The sequence below is a fragment of the Triticum aestivum genome, chromosome 4A (assembly GCF_018294505.1).
Source record: "Triticum aestivum cultivar Chinese Spring chromosome 4A, IWGSC CS RefSeq v2.1, whole genome shotgun sequence".
Lineage (NCBI taxonomy): Eukaryota > Viridiplantae > Streptophyta > Magnoliopsida > Poales > Poaceae > Triticum > Triticum aestivum.
The window spans coordinates 82,505,065-82,519,807 of record NC_057803.1 but is presented as its reverse complement, the minus strand read 5'-3'; positions in this window follow the sequence as shown (position 1 = coordinate 82,519,807).

The following is a 14,743-nucleotide window of genomic DNA, read 5'->3' as shown; positions in this document are numbered from 1 at the left end:
TGGAGAAGAATGAAGATCTGAAGAAGAAGCTAGGGGTATTGACGGGAGACCCTGCACCAGGAGACGACAACCATCCCGAGGACTACATCATCATCGACGACACCAACTTTGACCTCGACAGTCATGATGACTATGAAGATGAAGCTGGAGCAGATATCATGGAGTCTTCTTCCGATCAAAATTTCTAGTCGACCAACATATTATCTATAGTATTCCCCCATGTATATAGTAGTAGTCTGAGTATTTTGTAACGGTAGCTAGATCGATTGTATGCCCTTGTTTGAATTGAGTGGTGTGATATGAATGTGTTTGTCTCATGTGCATATGGGTAGTGATTTGTCTCTAGACCTCACTCTATTCTAATCTCTCCCCTCTAACCTATCAGATGCCTCCGAGACGTGACCCCGAATTTGTCTTTCCACCGAAGCTCACCCAGTTGATCCAACAGCAGAATGCCTTGATGCAGCTACTAGTCTAGAACCAAGGCAACAACAACAACAATAACAACCCAACGCCACCACCTCCAGGCGATAACTTAGCCCATTTTCTAAGGTTGAATCCGCCGATGTTTTCAAGTAGCACTGAGCCGATTGTTGCTGATGAATGGCTCCGTAGGATTGGAAGAGAGCAGACCACCACAGGTTCCACGGATGCTGAGAAGGTTCGCTTTGCCGCACACCAATTGGATGGACCTGCAGCCTCATGGTGGGAGAATTACACCGCCACTTTTCCCATAGCCAATGTCACATGGGATCAGTTTCAGCAAGCTTTCCGCACCGCCCATGTCTCAACTGGAGCGATGAACATGAAGAAGCGTGAGTTTCGTAACTTATGCCAGGGAAATCATACTGTGGGACAGTACATGGATGAGTTTAGCAATTTAGCTCGCTATGCCCCGGATGACGTGGCCATAGATGCCGCGAAGCAAGAGAAGTTTATGGAAGGGCTGAATGATGAGATGAGTATGCAGTTGACGGTGGAAACATTTACTAACTACCAGGAGTTGGTAGATAGGGCCCTTATGATTGGAAGCAAACATGAGCAGATAGAGAGCCGCAAACGGAAGTATGGAGAGGCTAAGTACAATTCTGGAGCTCAGCAGAAGCCTTGCTTTACCCCTAACTCCGGAGGTTACACCCATAACCATGGAGGCCATACTCACAATGGAGGAAGCTCACATAACCACAGTGGGCCTAAGAATGGAAATGGGAATGAAGGAATCAGCAGCCAGAACCGTTCCAACCCAGCAACACCCGCTAAGAAGGACCTGAGCCATGTCAGTTGTTACAAGTGCGGGAAGACATGACACTACGCCAATGATTGCTTAGAGTTGAATAATGTCAATGGAAATGGAAGCTCTGGGAAGAAGCCCAACCCTTTCACCAGAGGACAAGTGAACCACGTTAACGTGGAGGAGGTTGAAGAACAACCAGATGCAGTTATAGGTAAGTTCCTGATTAAGTCATTTACTGCAATAGTTCTTTTTGATACTGGTGCATCACTTTCATACATATCAAGGGGATTTGTGGATAAGTATAAGTTGCCCACCAACGTTCTTAAGACACCTATGTTAGTAAGCTCACCTAGAGAGGAGTATATGGCAAGCAGTGGATATTTTCAGATGCCATTGACCATAGGTAGGCAGGTTTTCCCCTCAGACCCGATAGTTTTGGAGTCACAAGGATTGGATGTGATATTAGGCATGGATTGGCTATCCATGCATGGAGGAAATATCGATTGCGCTAGTAAGTCAATTCTACTCACCACTCAGGAGGGAAAAAGGATCAAGTATCTATCTAGGCATGCGCCAAGGAGGACCCAAGTAAATTCTCTCATGGGATTTGTTTAGGAAGAAGTGCCTGTTGTGAAGGATTACCCGGATGTATTTCCAGAGGAACTACCAGGCATGCCGCCAGATCAAGAGATAGAGTTTTTGATAGAGCTGTTGCCAGGTACCAGACCAATATCGAAGAGACGGTATTAGATGCCCGCAAATGATCTGGAGGAAATTAAGAAGCATATTAAGGAGTTATTGGAGAAACAATATATCCGACAAAGTTCATCACCGTTGGGAGCCCCAACCCTCTTAGTTGACAAGAAGGATGGATCTTTAAGAATGGTTTGTCACATCCCTAGTTCTGACAATGCCTAGTGCATGCATTAGAGTGTTGCACCATGTTTAAATTTCATTTAAATTTGAAATGGGGATTGTTGAAACCCTAGCACCAAATGAAATTTAACTAGGTTCAATAAATATATTTTCAATAACCCAGAATGCCCTTTGGAAATGTTCATAATTTCTGTTAAAGGTGAAAACCTCTTCCAAAAATGATGAACATATTTATAGGCTATTCCTGGATTTTTGAATTAAATTATATAGTATTTGCATTTGGGCATTTAATTGCTAATAATATTTTAAATGCTCAAATAATCACAAACTGAAATGTTTACTGTTGGAAATATTCCAAACAGTGGCCACAGTCAGTTGCATGATTTTTGGAAAGGCTCTGGCATTTTTAATAAATCCAAACACAATTACAGAAAATAGAAAACAGTAACTAAAATAGAAATAAAAGAGAGGAGAGAAACCTTACCTGGCGCTCACCTGGTAGCCCACCTGGCCCAGCAGCACGGCCCAGCCCGCCACCGCTACTCCCCTGTCGTCTTCCTCCTCGCCAGAAGGACGCGGACACCGCGACGCCGCCGTGCGCGCCACCTCCACCCTGCTCTGGCCACCTCCTACTTCCTCCCCGAGCCCTCTGGTGACGCCACGCACTTCCCCTCGCCCCCTGCACCTCCCCTCTCTTCCCCTGGACCCCGTTCCCTCCTCTGCTTCCCTCCCTGCACGCGCCCGAGCGGAGCCCATCGCCGCCGACGCCGTTACCGGGGCCACAGCCACCCCCTCGCTCCCACTATGCATCCCTGAGCTCCGCCCTGACCCCGTGAAGCTACCCACGCGACGCACGCGACCAGAGGAGGCCGCAGTCGACCGGAGCATCGTCGTCTTCACCTCCGGTGCCCGGAGATCGACTCCACCGATTCGGCGCGTCCAGAGCCTCCCCGGCCCCGCCGTCTGCACCGTCTGACTCGCCGTGAGCCACTTACCTTATTCCCTAACTCCTTGTGCTCGCCCCCGTGATGTAGCATCGTTCCCCACGAGCCCGAAAGCTCACCGCCGCCGGCCATGCCGCCGTCATGGCTACAGACGCCGTAGCTCGTGCCTGGGCGCGTCATAGCACTCGGTTTGCTCCCAGGAGCCCGTAGCGCCCACCAGCCCCTCCTCCCGTGCCCCCGAACGCCAACCCCGACCTCGCCCGAGCTCCGGCCGCCGCCTCGGGCTCCACTCCGGCACGCTCCGGCCTCCCCAGCTCATCCCACATGCTCCACTGGATGCGGACGATGACGGGCTACGCCCCGGTGGTCTCCGCGCGCTTTTCCGCCGCCTGTAGCCCATTCCGGCGAAGCACCGCCGCGCGGTTTGGTCGTCGCCGGCCGAACTCCGGCGAGGCTGACGTGGCGGCTTATTTAGCGCTAATCCCCACCATTAGCCACCCCACCAGCCACTGACAGTGGGCCCCGTAGTGGGTCAAAGCCCGGGTCAACGCGGGATTAGCCCCTGTGTCACTGACGTGTGGCCCCCACACGTCAGGTTTGACCGAGCCAGCCCAGTTGACCCTGCTGACGTCACTGTGACGTAGTCTGACGCAAGTAAATTCTTTTCTGGATTTAATATTATTCAGGAATTTCAAAATGCCTAAAACTTCTAAAATTCATAGAAATTCAACGTAGCTCCAAATTAAATAAATTATATATGAAAATTATCAGAAAAAATTCAAGGAATCCATCTGTACCATTTTCATGCATGTTAGAACAACTTATAGCTGCTGTTAGCACAAATCAATTAAAGGGCATTTAATTAATCACATATGGAGTTTGAATTTGAATTTTATATTCAAACCAACTTCATTTAATCTGTTGCTAGTTGCATTAGCCCAAAACACATTCATTTTGCCATGTCATGATCATGCATCATATTGTGCATTGCATTGATTGTGTTCCCTTCTGTGTTGCCGGTATTTGTCCCCTCTCGATAGACGTGATACCGATGATGTGATCGTTGACACTGATGAAGACTCAATGTTATCTTCAGAAGTGCCAGGCAAGCAAAACCCCCTTGTTCATTCCGATACAATCCTACTCTCTCGCTCCTGCTCTCTTTTACTGCATTAGGACAACATCGATTCATCTGTTACTTGCTGCGGTAGCTGAACCCCTTTATCCTTTGCATGACCTGTCATTGCCACAGTAAATAGATGAAACCCACTAGCATGAGTAGGAGTTGTTTGAGCCCTGTTGTGCCTACTCATTCATGCTTGTTTGTCATGCCTGCTACTGCTTAGAGTTGAGTCAGGTCTGATTCATCGGGGATGAATCAGAGGCGTGTGAACATGTCCTACTGTGTGTGAGCTAAGTGTGTGAACACGATTTGGTAAAGGTAGCGGTGAGAGGCCATGTAGGAGTACATGGTGGGTTGTCTCATTGCAGCCGTCCTCAGGAACTGAGTTCTGTGTTTGTGATCCATGATTCAGCTACTACCATACATTGGGCCCTGAAATATGACCCCGCTCGACTTCTTATTCACCCTAGTCCTCTGTCCAGGAGTTGCAAGTAGTTTCTGGTGTTTGTAGCTTACTGGAGGCCGTGGACAGCGCTGACCGTAGGGGTGGGCTGTGATGCGGTAGGTACGTGGCCGGTGTACCGGGCGCCCGTTTGGTATCTCGGGAACCCTGTTCACATCGTTTGGGGCTGTGAGCGAAACTCCGGCCGGATCTCCTCATGGATGGAACCCGAATAGGCGATAAACCTGGACTAGAGACTTGAGTGTTTAGGTAGGTCGTGGTCTACACCCACGTCGGCTTTCGCTTGAAGTCTGCCGAGCACATGTCGTGTGCAGACGCTAAGTGGTGGAAACATGTATGAAGAAGTACACCCCTGCAGGGTTAACATCATCTATTCGAATAGCCGTGTCCGCGGAAAAGGACTTCTGGGTTGCTTATATCAGTTCATAGACAAGTGAAAGTGGATACTCTAAAATACGCAAGATAAGCGTGAGTGCTATGGATGGCGTTCTCGTAGGGAGACGGGAGCGGATCCATAGTGGTGTATTGATATGGTGAATATGTGGACTCGTGTGCGCCACCTCAAAAGAGTTGCTTGCAGTCGTAGTTCAGGATAGCCACCGAGTCAAAGCTGGCTTGCTGCAGTTAAACCCCACCATCCCCTTTGTTGATAATGATGCATATGTAGATAGTTCTGATGTAAGTCTTGCTGGGTACATTTGTACTCACGTTTGCCTATTTTATGTTTTTGCAGAGAGACTTCAGTCTCACTAGTAGTTCACGTGGACTTCGACGTTTAGCTTGATACCTCAGCTACGATCTTGTGCCCTCGGCAGGATCTGATAGATAGTCAGGCTTCTCAGCCTTTTTCATTTATAGATGTCTGTACTCAGACATGATAGCTTCCGCTTGTGCTTTGACTTGTATGCTCTGAGTGTTGGGTCATGAGACCCATGTTTGTAATATCTCGCTCCTCGGAGCCTATTGAATAAACTACTTGAGTCGTAGAGTCATTTGTGATGCCATGTTGTATTGCACATATCGAGCATATTGTGTGTATGTTATTGAAATGCTTGGTATGTGTGGGATCTGACCATCTAGTTGTTTATCTTTAGTAGCCTCTCTTACCGGGAAATGTCTCCTAGTGTTTCCACCGAGCCATGGTAGCTTGCTACTGCTCCGGAACACTTAGGCTGGCCGGCATGTGTCCTTCTTCGTTCCTGTGTCTGTCCCTTCGGGGAAATGTCACGCGTTGAGTACCGGAGTCCTGTTAGCCCGCTACAGCCCGGTTCACCGGAGTCCTGCTAGCCCAGTGCTACAGCCTGGATCCACTCGCTGATGACCGACACGTTCGATGCTGGGTCATGGATGCCTGTCCCTGTAAGTCTGTGCCACTTTGGGTTTACGACTAGCCATGTCAGCCCGGGCTCCTTATCATATGGATGCTAGCGACACTGTCATATACGTGTGCCAAAAGGCGCAAACGGTCCCGGGCAAAGGTAAGGCGACACCCGTGGGAATACCGTGCGTGAGGCCGCAAAGTGATATGAGGTGTTACATGCTAGATCGATGTGGCATTGAGTCGGGGTCCTGACAGCGTTGGTATCAGAGCTTGACTGCCTGTAGGATTACCAAGCCAAACTGGTCGAAGTTGAGTCTAGAAATTCTTTAGTTATATAAGGGAATTGATTGTGGGATGGAACGTAAGGCTCTTTTTACTCCTTATACCTCATGCCCTTCTGATCTGAGTCATCTTATCTTTCCTGCGGGGATTAAGAACTAGGCTATCTCTTCTTTCTATTAGGATCACGTGTTACTAATCAGTAGACTTATAAGATTGTTGGATTTAAGTCTCAGTTCAGTTCCTACTACTTCCGTATGTTAATTGTTGATCTCGGAACCTTGATATTGTGCTTCTGAGTGGTTATGCCACCATTTTTGTGATTGTCTCAAATCTTTTTGAGCAATTATAGCCGTTATGCTGTCCGAGTCATCCCAGGTTTCTAAATAGTCCGATGCATTTGCAAATCCCTTCCTTCTGTTTCCGATGTTCCCATGGGCCAGATTAACCACACTAATCGGTGTGTTGAGGTAATTATTGCCTCGACATATATGTTGGAATTATTATTATGACCCTAAGTGCTTAGGGGATCATCTAGTGGTCTAGCCATGATTTGTGTTCCCAGTGTGATGATTCTGGCCATCATTCTCGAAAGCATCCCGTGATGCCACTTAGTAGTAGGTATTCTACTCCTGGGTTCTGAACCCGAGATTCACTCTACCTACTTCATGTTGATAGTAATTGCTAGTGCCTTTAGGATATTAGTAACCTTTGCGATAGTCCTTGAAGTCCGTGGTATCTTCTTCTTCCAAATACCATGAACTACTTATGGCAGATGTTTATTGGATCAAAAAAATCACAATTAGAGTACTCTTGAGGAGTTCTCCATTCATAAATCGTGACTCTGCCAGTTCTACCTTTCTGCATGGGTTATCCGGAAGAAATATGTTGAACTTGGTTCGACATACTAATCTATGCATCCACAACTCAGAAAGTTATATGTTCCTTTGAGTTGTTCTCTTTAGTTGCATTCTGACCCTCGTCTATCAATTGATAGTCAAGAGTATGCGTGCGTTCGTTCATCGATGCCTATGACTCTTGTGGTCTGTCAAGCCATTCTATTCCGGAATGACTAGGAGAAACAAACTCCAGTACCTCTTCCATATCTAGGATTGGGTCAAAGTAGTTGTACTCTGCAGATCAAGTTGCTAACCCAACTTTTGTTCTGTTCTACCTTGGAGTATTACCATCTTTATATCAAGAATTTCATGAGAATTGCACCACCTTTTGTGAATTCTTGACATAGTGATACTTCTCGCCATCCTTTTTCATTCCTCGGTTCCGTGTTGTCGCAACCGGAACGCCGACAAGTGAATCGTGATGTGTGAATTCAATACTCCTAGCAACCTTGTTGCTTGGTAGTTAAAGGGTAATAATTTCATTCTTAGCATGTTGGTTAGTGAATCATCATTCTAGGACTGATCGTGCTACCTAGTCCTTATTTCGGTGCACCCTTCGATCGATGAGTTAGGATCTTGTCAAGTCCTCACTCATTTGATCATATCGTCTTGCCCTGAAAGGCAAGATTGTTCTCGAGCTAAGTAACATACCGGTGGTTCGTGATTTTCTGAATATCTTCTCAGAAGTATTACCAGGTTGTCACCTGACTGTTATGTTGAGCTCGTGATCAAGTTGGTTTCTTGTGAACCACCCTTTCTCCAAAAATCTGTGTTGGATATCCCGGAGCTAGTTGGTTAAGCTAGACAACAACTTGGAGAGTTGGAAGATAAAAGCTTGCCTGACTTAGTTCGTTCCAAAGGGATATTCTTGTGTAGTGTGTGTTGAAGAAAGATGATATCTTCATCGATTGGTCCTTGTGATCAGTTGCTGGATCTATTGTCCTATCAATCCTTTGATTTGAGTGTGGGCTATCGTCAAATCAAATCAGTACCAACGATGCTCGTAATGTTGTCTTATTCGTGGTTGATCCCTCGAGCATACACCATTATATCTTTTGGGTCTGACCAATGCTATCACTTGTTCACTTAACTATGGAATTCCTTTTAAAAGGAAACCCAGATGAATTGTTGTTGTGCCCATTGACAACATCCTTGTCTTCTCCATAATTTTGCTGAACATTAAGCTAGTGTTGGAAACTTTTGAAAGCATTTGTTCATGCTAGCTCATGAAGCATATGTTTGGATGAAGGTAGTGACTTCCTTTAATTCATGTGCATCTGATGCAAGTTGCCGCCGTGGATTCGAGAAAGTCAATGTTGCTTTCTTTGGAATCATTCCAAATCAGTCATGCACACGTGCGAAGAATGCTGTGGTTTGAAGACTTGCAACCTTCAATCTATATGTATCCCTAGCACACCAAGCCACTGATTGATTTGTTCAAGGAGAAGGAGTTCCTTCATAAGAGCTAATCCGGACTTATGAAAGAACTTCGATACCCTCGTTGATGGTTCCCCCTCCTGAACTCGGTAGTGTTTTATTATAAGACTACCACGTGGTCATGCTTGTCTGGGACAACGTGTTCACATGTTTGTAGCAGAACCAGCTCATGTTTTGGAGCTTGCTATCGTAGTTCATCTCCCGAGAATCCCGCAACGTCATCTCGTCGATTTGTGTTGCAAACTTTCATTTTTCTTCCTAAGACTCGATGAGCCTGGAATATCCTAACACCAACCAGAGCTGAATCTCAGGCAGATATGATGGTTGGAACATTTCCCTAAGAACTATAATATTGGTCTCTCGATAACCGGTAAGGTGGATGTCGTGGCCAACACACCCATCCGGTAGACCTATTATTATAGTATCTTTTTTGAGGAAGTTGGCCACCCCCCCCCATAGGGATTTCGTAGGATTTACTCCCTAGTTGCCCTATGGATTTCTGTGTTCCATAGTCCGACCTTTTTACTTGATGTTTTAGATATCAAACCATATCTATGAATGGGTTATACTAGCACATCAAGGAGAACATTAGAAGCAGGGTGCTAAATGTCTCTCGGTCGATCATCCAGATTTTGTTCCTTGGCTTCGCTAAGATGAAATCTGAGAAGTGTTATCTTCCTTTGCATCTGCATCCTCCATCATCATTCATCATGGTAGCAAGTTGTGTTGCCAGGATCCTTGACACGGATGTTGGTAAAACCTTGATGATTGTGGAAATGCTCAAGTTCTTGAGAGCACGCACAAGCGCTACGTGTTATCCTCGGCGCTAGCTGGGTTTGCTCTCAGTTTCCTCGGCAAATGCTATGACCTTTTCAAACAGTAAATTCACTCTCTTTGTTGGGTTCTTCCCCCAGTTACTAGAATCATTCCCAGCATTTGCATTTTGTTCCCAGCTTGCACCGCCAATGTGCCATTCTACCATGGGTCCCTTCCATTTCCGGTGATAAGCAAAATCATCCATTACGTTGTCTTCAACAAGGTAATCCACATCATCCAAGTCCGAGTATGCCATTCTACCGACCCCCGCCAATCGATTGCTGTGATTTGCCTTAGGCTGATATAGAGAGTCTCAATGATCTCTATATCAAAGGTAATTCTTTTTGCCACTTAAGGGGATATATCTTCGGGTCACCTTCCCTTAGGTGCATCATTATGGTGTCATGTCAACTTAACTCCTCGCTACGTTGACAATCGTTTACCACCTTCTTAGGTGTGGAATCGTTGTCTACCTAGTGAACCTTCGTCATCTGTTCCACTCCATTTCTCTAGAGGTGTGCTTCATCTCTCAGCTCGAGAGATGTTGCTATGTCTCATTCCGTGAGTTAATCCTGAGTTGTTCGATCTTCGAGAAGATCGACCCTTCTAGAGTCTCCTTCTTCCCTCCATGTCATGTTGACAGGATTTCTCAGAGCAAGACTTCAAGACAATAATGGTGTTCAAATCAACGTTCCTATGAAGTGCAACCTGGATCGTGAAGATTGTACTAGTTGCGTTCCCCTTCACCTTACCCTACGCTTGAATCTCGAGACGAGATTCTTGTTTAGTGGGGGTGAGTTGTCACATCCCTAGTTCTGACAATGCCTAGTGCATGCATTAGAGTGTTGCACCATGTTTAAATTTCATTTAAATTTGAAATGGGGATTGTTGAAACCCTAGCACCAAATGAAATTTAACTAGGTTCAATAAATATATTTTCAATAACCCAGAATGCCCTTTGGAAATGTTCATAATTTCTGTTAAAGGTGAAAACCTCTTCCAAAAATGATGAACATATTTATAGGCTATTCCTGGATTTTTGAATTAAATTATATAGTATTTGCATTTGGGCATTTAATTGCTAATAATATTTTAAATGCTCAAATAATCACAAACTGAAATGTTTACTGTTGGAAATATTCCAAACAGTGGCCACAGTCAGTTGCATGATTTTTGGAAAGGCTCTGGCATTTTTAATAAATCCAAACACAATTACAGAAAATAGAAAACAGTAACTAAAATAGAAATAAAAGAGAGGAGAGAAACCTTACCTGGCGCTCACCTGGTAGCCCACCTGGCCCAGCAGCACGGCCCAGCCCGCCACCGCTACTCCCCTGTCGTCTTCCTCCTCGCCAGAAGGACGCGGACACCGCGACGCCGCCGTGCGCGCCACCTCCACCCTGCTCTGGCCACCTCCTGCTTCCTCCCCGAGCCCTCTGGTGACGCCACGCACTTCCCCTCGCCCCCTGCACCTCCCCTCTCTTCCCCTGGACCCCGTTCCCTCCTCTGCTTCCCTCCCTGCACGCGCCCGAGCGGAGCCCATCGCCGCCGACGCCGTTACCGGGGCCACAGCCACCCCCTCGCTCCCACTATGCATCCCTGAGCTCCGCCCTGACCCCGTGAAGCTACCCACGCGACGCACGCGACCAGAGGAGGCCGCAGTCGACCGGAGCATCGTCGTCTTCACCTCCGGTGCCCGGAGATCGACTCCACCGATTCGGCGCGTCCAGAGCCTCCCCGGCCCCGCCGTCTGCACCGTCTGACTCGCCGTGAGCCACTTACCTTATTCCCTAACTCCTTGTGCTCGCCCCCGTGATGTAGCGTCGTTCCCCACGAGCCCGAAAGCTCACCGCCGCCGGCCATGCCGCCGTCATGGCTACAGACGCCGTAGCTCGTGCCTGGGCGCGTCATAGCACTCGGTTTGCTCCCAGGAGCCCGTAGCGCCCACCAGCCCCTCCTCCCGTGCCCCCGAACGCCAACCCCGACCTCGCCCGAGCTCCGGCCGCCGCCTCGGGCTCCACTCCGGCACGCTCCGGCCTCCCCAGCTCATCCCACATGCTCCACTGGATGCGGACGATGACGGGCTACGCCCCGGTGGTCTCCGCGCGCTTTTCCGCCGCCTGTAGCCCATTCCGGCGAAGCACCGCCGCGCGGTTTGGTCGTCGCCGGCCGAACTCCGGCGAGGCTGACGTGGCGGCTTATTTAGCGCTAATCCCCACCATTAGCCACCCCACCAGCCACTGACAGTGGGCCCCGTAGTGGGTCAAAGCCCGGGTCAACGCGGGATTAGCCCCTGTGTCACTGACGTGTGGCCCCCACACGTCAGGTTTGACCGAGCCAGCCCAGTTGACCCTGCTGACGTCACTGTGACGTGGGGCTGACGCAATAAGTATTTTCTGGATTTAATATTATTCAGGAAATTTCAGAAAATGCCTAAAACTTCTAAAATTCATAGAAATTCAACCGTAGCTCCAAATTAAATAAATTATATATGAAAAATTATCAGAAAAATTCAAGGAATCCATCTGTACCATTTTCATGCATGTTAGAACAACTTATAGCTGCTGTTTAGCACAAATCAATTAAAGGGCATTTATTTAATCACATATGGAGTTTGAATTTGAATTTTATATTCAAACCAACTTCATTTAATCTGTTGCTAGTTGCATTAGCCCAACACACATTCATCTTGCCATGTCATGATCATGCATCATATTGTGCATTGCATTGATTGTGTTCCCTTCTGTGTTGCCGGTATTTGTCCCCTCTCGATAGACGTGATACCGATGATGTGATCGTTGACACTGATGAAGACTCAATGCTATCTTCAGAAGTGCCAGGCAAGCAAAACCCCCTTGTTCATTCCGATACAATCCTACTCTCTCGCTCCTGCTCTCTTTTACTGCATTAGGACAACATCGATTCATCTGTTACTTGCTGCGGTAGCTGAACCCCTTTATCCTTTGCATGACCTGTCATTGCCACAGTAAATAGATGAAACCCACTAGCATGAGTAGGAGTTGTTTGAGCCCTGTTGTGCCTACTCATTCATGTTTGTTTGTCATGCCTGCTACTGCTTAGAGTTGAGTCAGGTCTGATTCATCGGGGATGAATCAGAGGCGTGTGAACATATCCTACTGTGTGTGAGCTAAGTGTGTGAACACGATTTGGTAAAGGTAGCGGTGAGAGGCCATGTAGGAGTACATGGTGGGTTGTCTCATTGCAGCCGTCCTCAGGAACTGAGTTCTGTGTTTGTGATCCATGATTCAGCTACTACCATACATTGGGCCCTGAAATATGACCCCGCTCGACTTCTTATTCACCCTAGTCCTCTGTCCAGGAGTTGCAAGTAGTTTCTGGTGTTTGTAGTATGCTGGAGGCCGTGGACAGCGCTGACCGTAGGGGTGGGCTGTGATGCGGTAGGCACGTGGCCGGGTAACCGGGCGCCCGTTTGGTGTCACGGAACCCTGTTCACATCGTTTGGGGCTGTGAGCGAAACTCCGGCCGGATCTCCTCATGGATGGAACCCGAATAGGCGATAAACCTGGACTAGAGACTTGAGTGTTTAGGTAGGTCGTGGTCTACACCCACGTCGGCTTTCGCTTGAAGTCTGCCGAGCACATGTCGTGTGCAGACGCTAAGTGGTGGAAACATGTATGAAGAAGTACACCCCTGCAGGGTTAACATCATCTATTCGAATAGCCGTGTCCGCGGAAAAGGACTTCTGGGTTGCTTATATCAGTTCATAGACAAGTGAAAGTGGATACTCTAAAATACGCAAGATAAGCGTGAGTGCTATGGAAGGCGTTCTCGTAGGGAGACGGGAGCGGATCCATAGTGGTGTATTGATATGGTGAATATGTGGACTCGTGTGCGCCACCTCAAAAGAGTTACTTGCAGTCGTAGTTCAGGATAGCCACCGAGTCAAAGCTGGCTTGCTGCAGTTAAACCCCACCATCCCCTTTGTTGAAAATGATGCATATGTAGTTAGTTCTGATGTAAGTCTTGCTGGGTACATTTGTACTCACGTTTGCCTATTTTATGTTTTTGCAGAGAGACTTCAGTCTCACTAGTAGTTCCACGTGGACTTCGACGTTTAGCTTGTTACCTCAGCTACGATCTTGTGCCCTCGGCAGGATCTGATAGATAGTCAGGCTTCTCAGCCTTTTTCATTTATAGATGTCTGTACCCAGACATGATAGCTTCCGCTTGTGCTTTGACTTGTATGCTCTGAGTGTTGGGTCATGAGACCCCTGTTTGTAATATCTCGCTCCTCGGAGCCTATTGAATAGACTACTTGAGTCGTAGAGTCATATTGTGATGCCATGTTGTATTGCACATATCGAGCATATTGTGTGTATGTTATTGAAATGCTTGGTATGTGTGGGATCTGACCATCTAGTTGTTTATCTTTGGTAGCCTCTCTTACCGGGAAATGTCTCCTAGTGTTTCCACCGAGCCATGGTAGCTCGCTACTGCTCTGGAACACTTAGGCTGGCCGGCATGTGTCCTTCTTCGTTCCTGTGTCTGTCCCTTCGGGGAAATGTCACGCTTTGAGTACCGGAGTCCTGTTAGCCCGCTACAGCCCGGTTTACCGGAGTCCTGCTAGCCCAGTGCTACAGCCCGGACCCACTTGCTGATGACCGACACGTTCGAAGCTGGGTCATGGATGCCTGTCCCTGTAAGTCTGTGCCACTTTGGGTTTACGACTAGCCATGTCAGCCCGGGCTCCTTATCATATGGATGCTAGCGACACTGTCATATACGTGTGCCAAAAGGCGCAAACGGTCCCGGGCAAAGGTAAGGCGACACCCGTGGGAATACCGTGCATGAGGCCGCAAAGTGATATGAGGTGTTACATGCTAGATCGATGTGGCATTGAGTCGGGGTCCTGACATGGTTGTTGATTATCGGGCATTGAATGAAGTGACGATCAAGAACAAGTATCCACTACCGATGATCAATGATCCATTTGACCAATTGAAATGAGCTAAAGTATTCTCCAAGATCGATCTTCGATCAGGATACCACCAGTGAAGATCCGAGAATAGGATATACCTAAGACAACTTTTACCACAAGGTACGGGCTATATGAGTACATGGTCATGTCATTTGGATTGACTAATGCCCCTGCCTATTTTATGAATATGATGAACAAGGTGTTCATGGAGTTTTTGGATAAGTTTGTTTTGGTGTTCATTGATGATATTTTGGTGTACTCGAAGAATGAAGAGGAACACAAGGAACACTTGCGTCTAGTTCTCGAGAAGCTCAGGGAACATCAGTTATATGCCAAATTCAGCAAGTGTGAGTTTTGGTTGAAAGAAGTTGGATTTCTTGGGCATGTTATA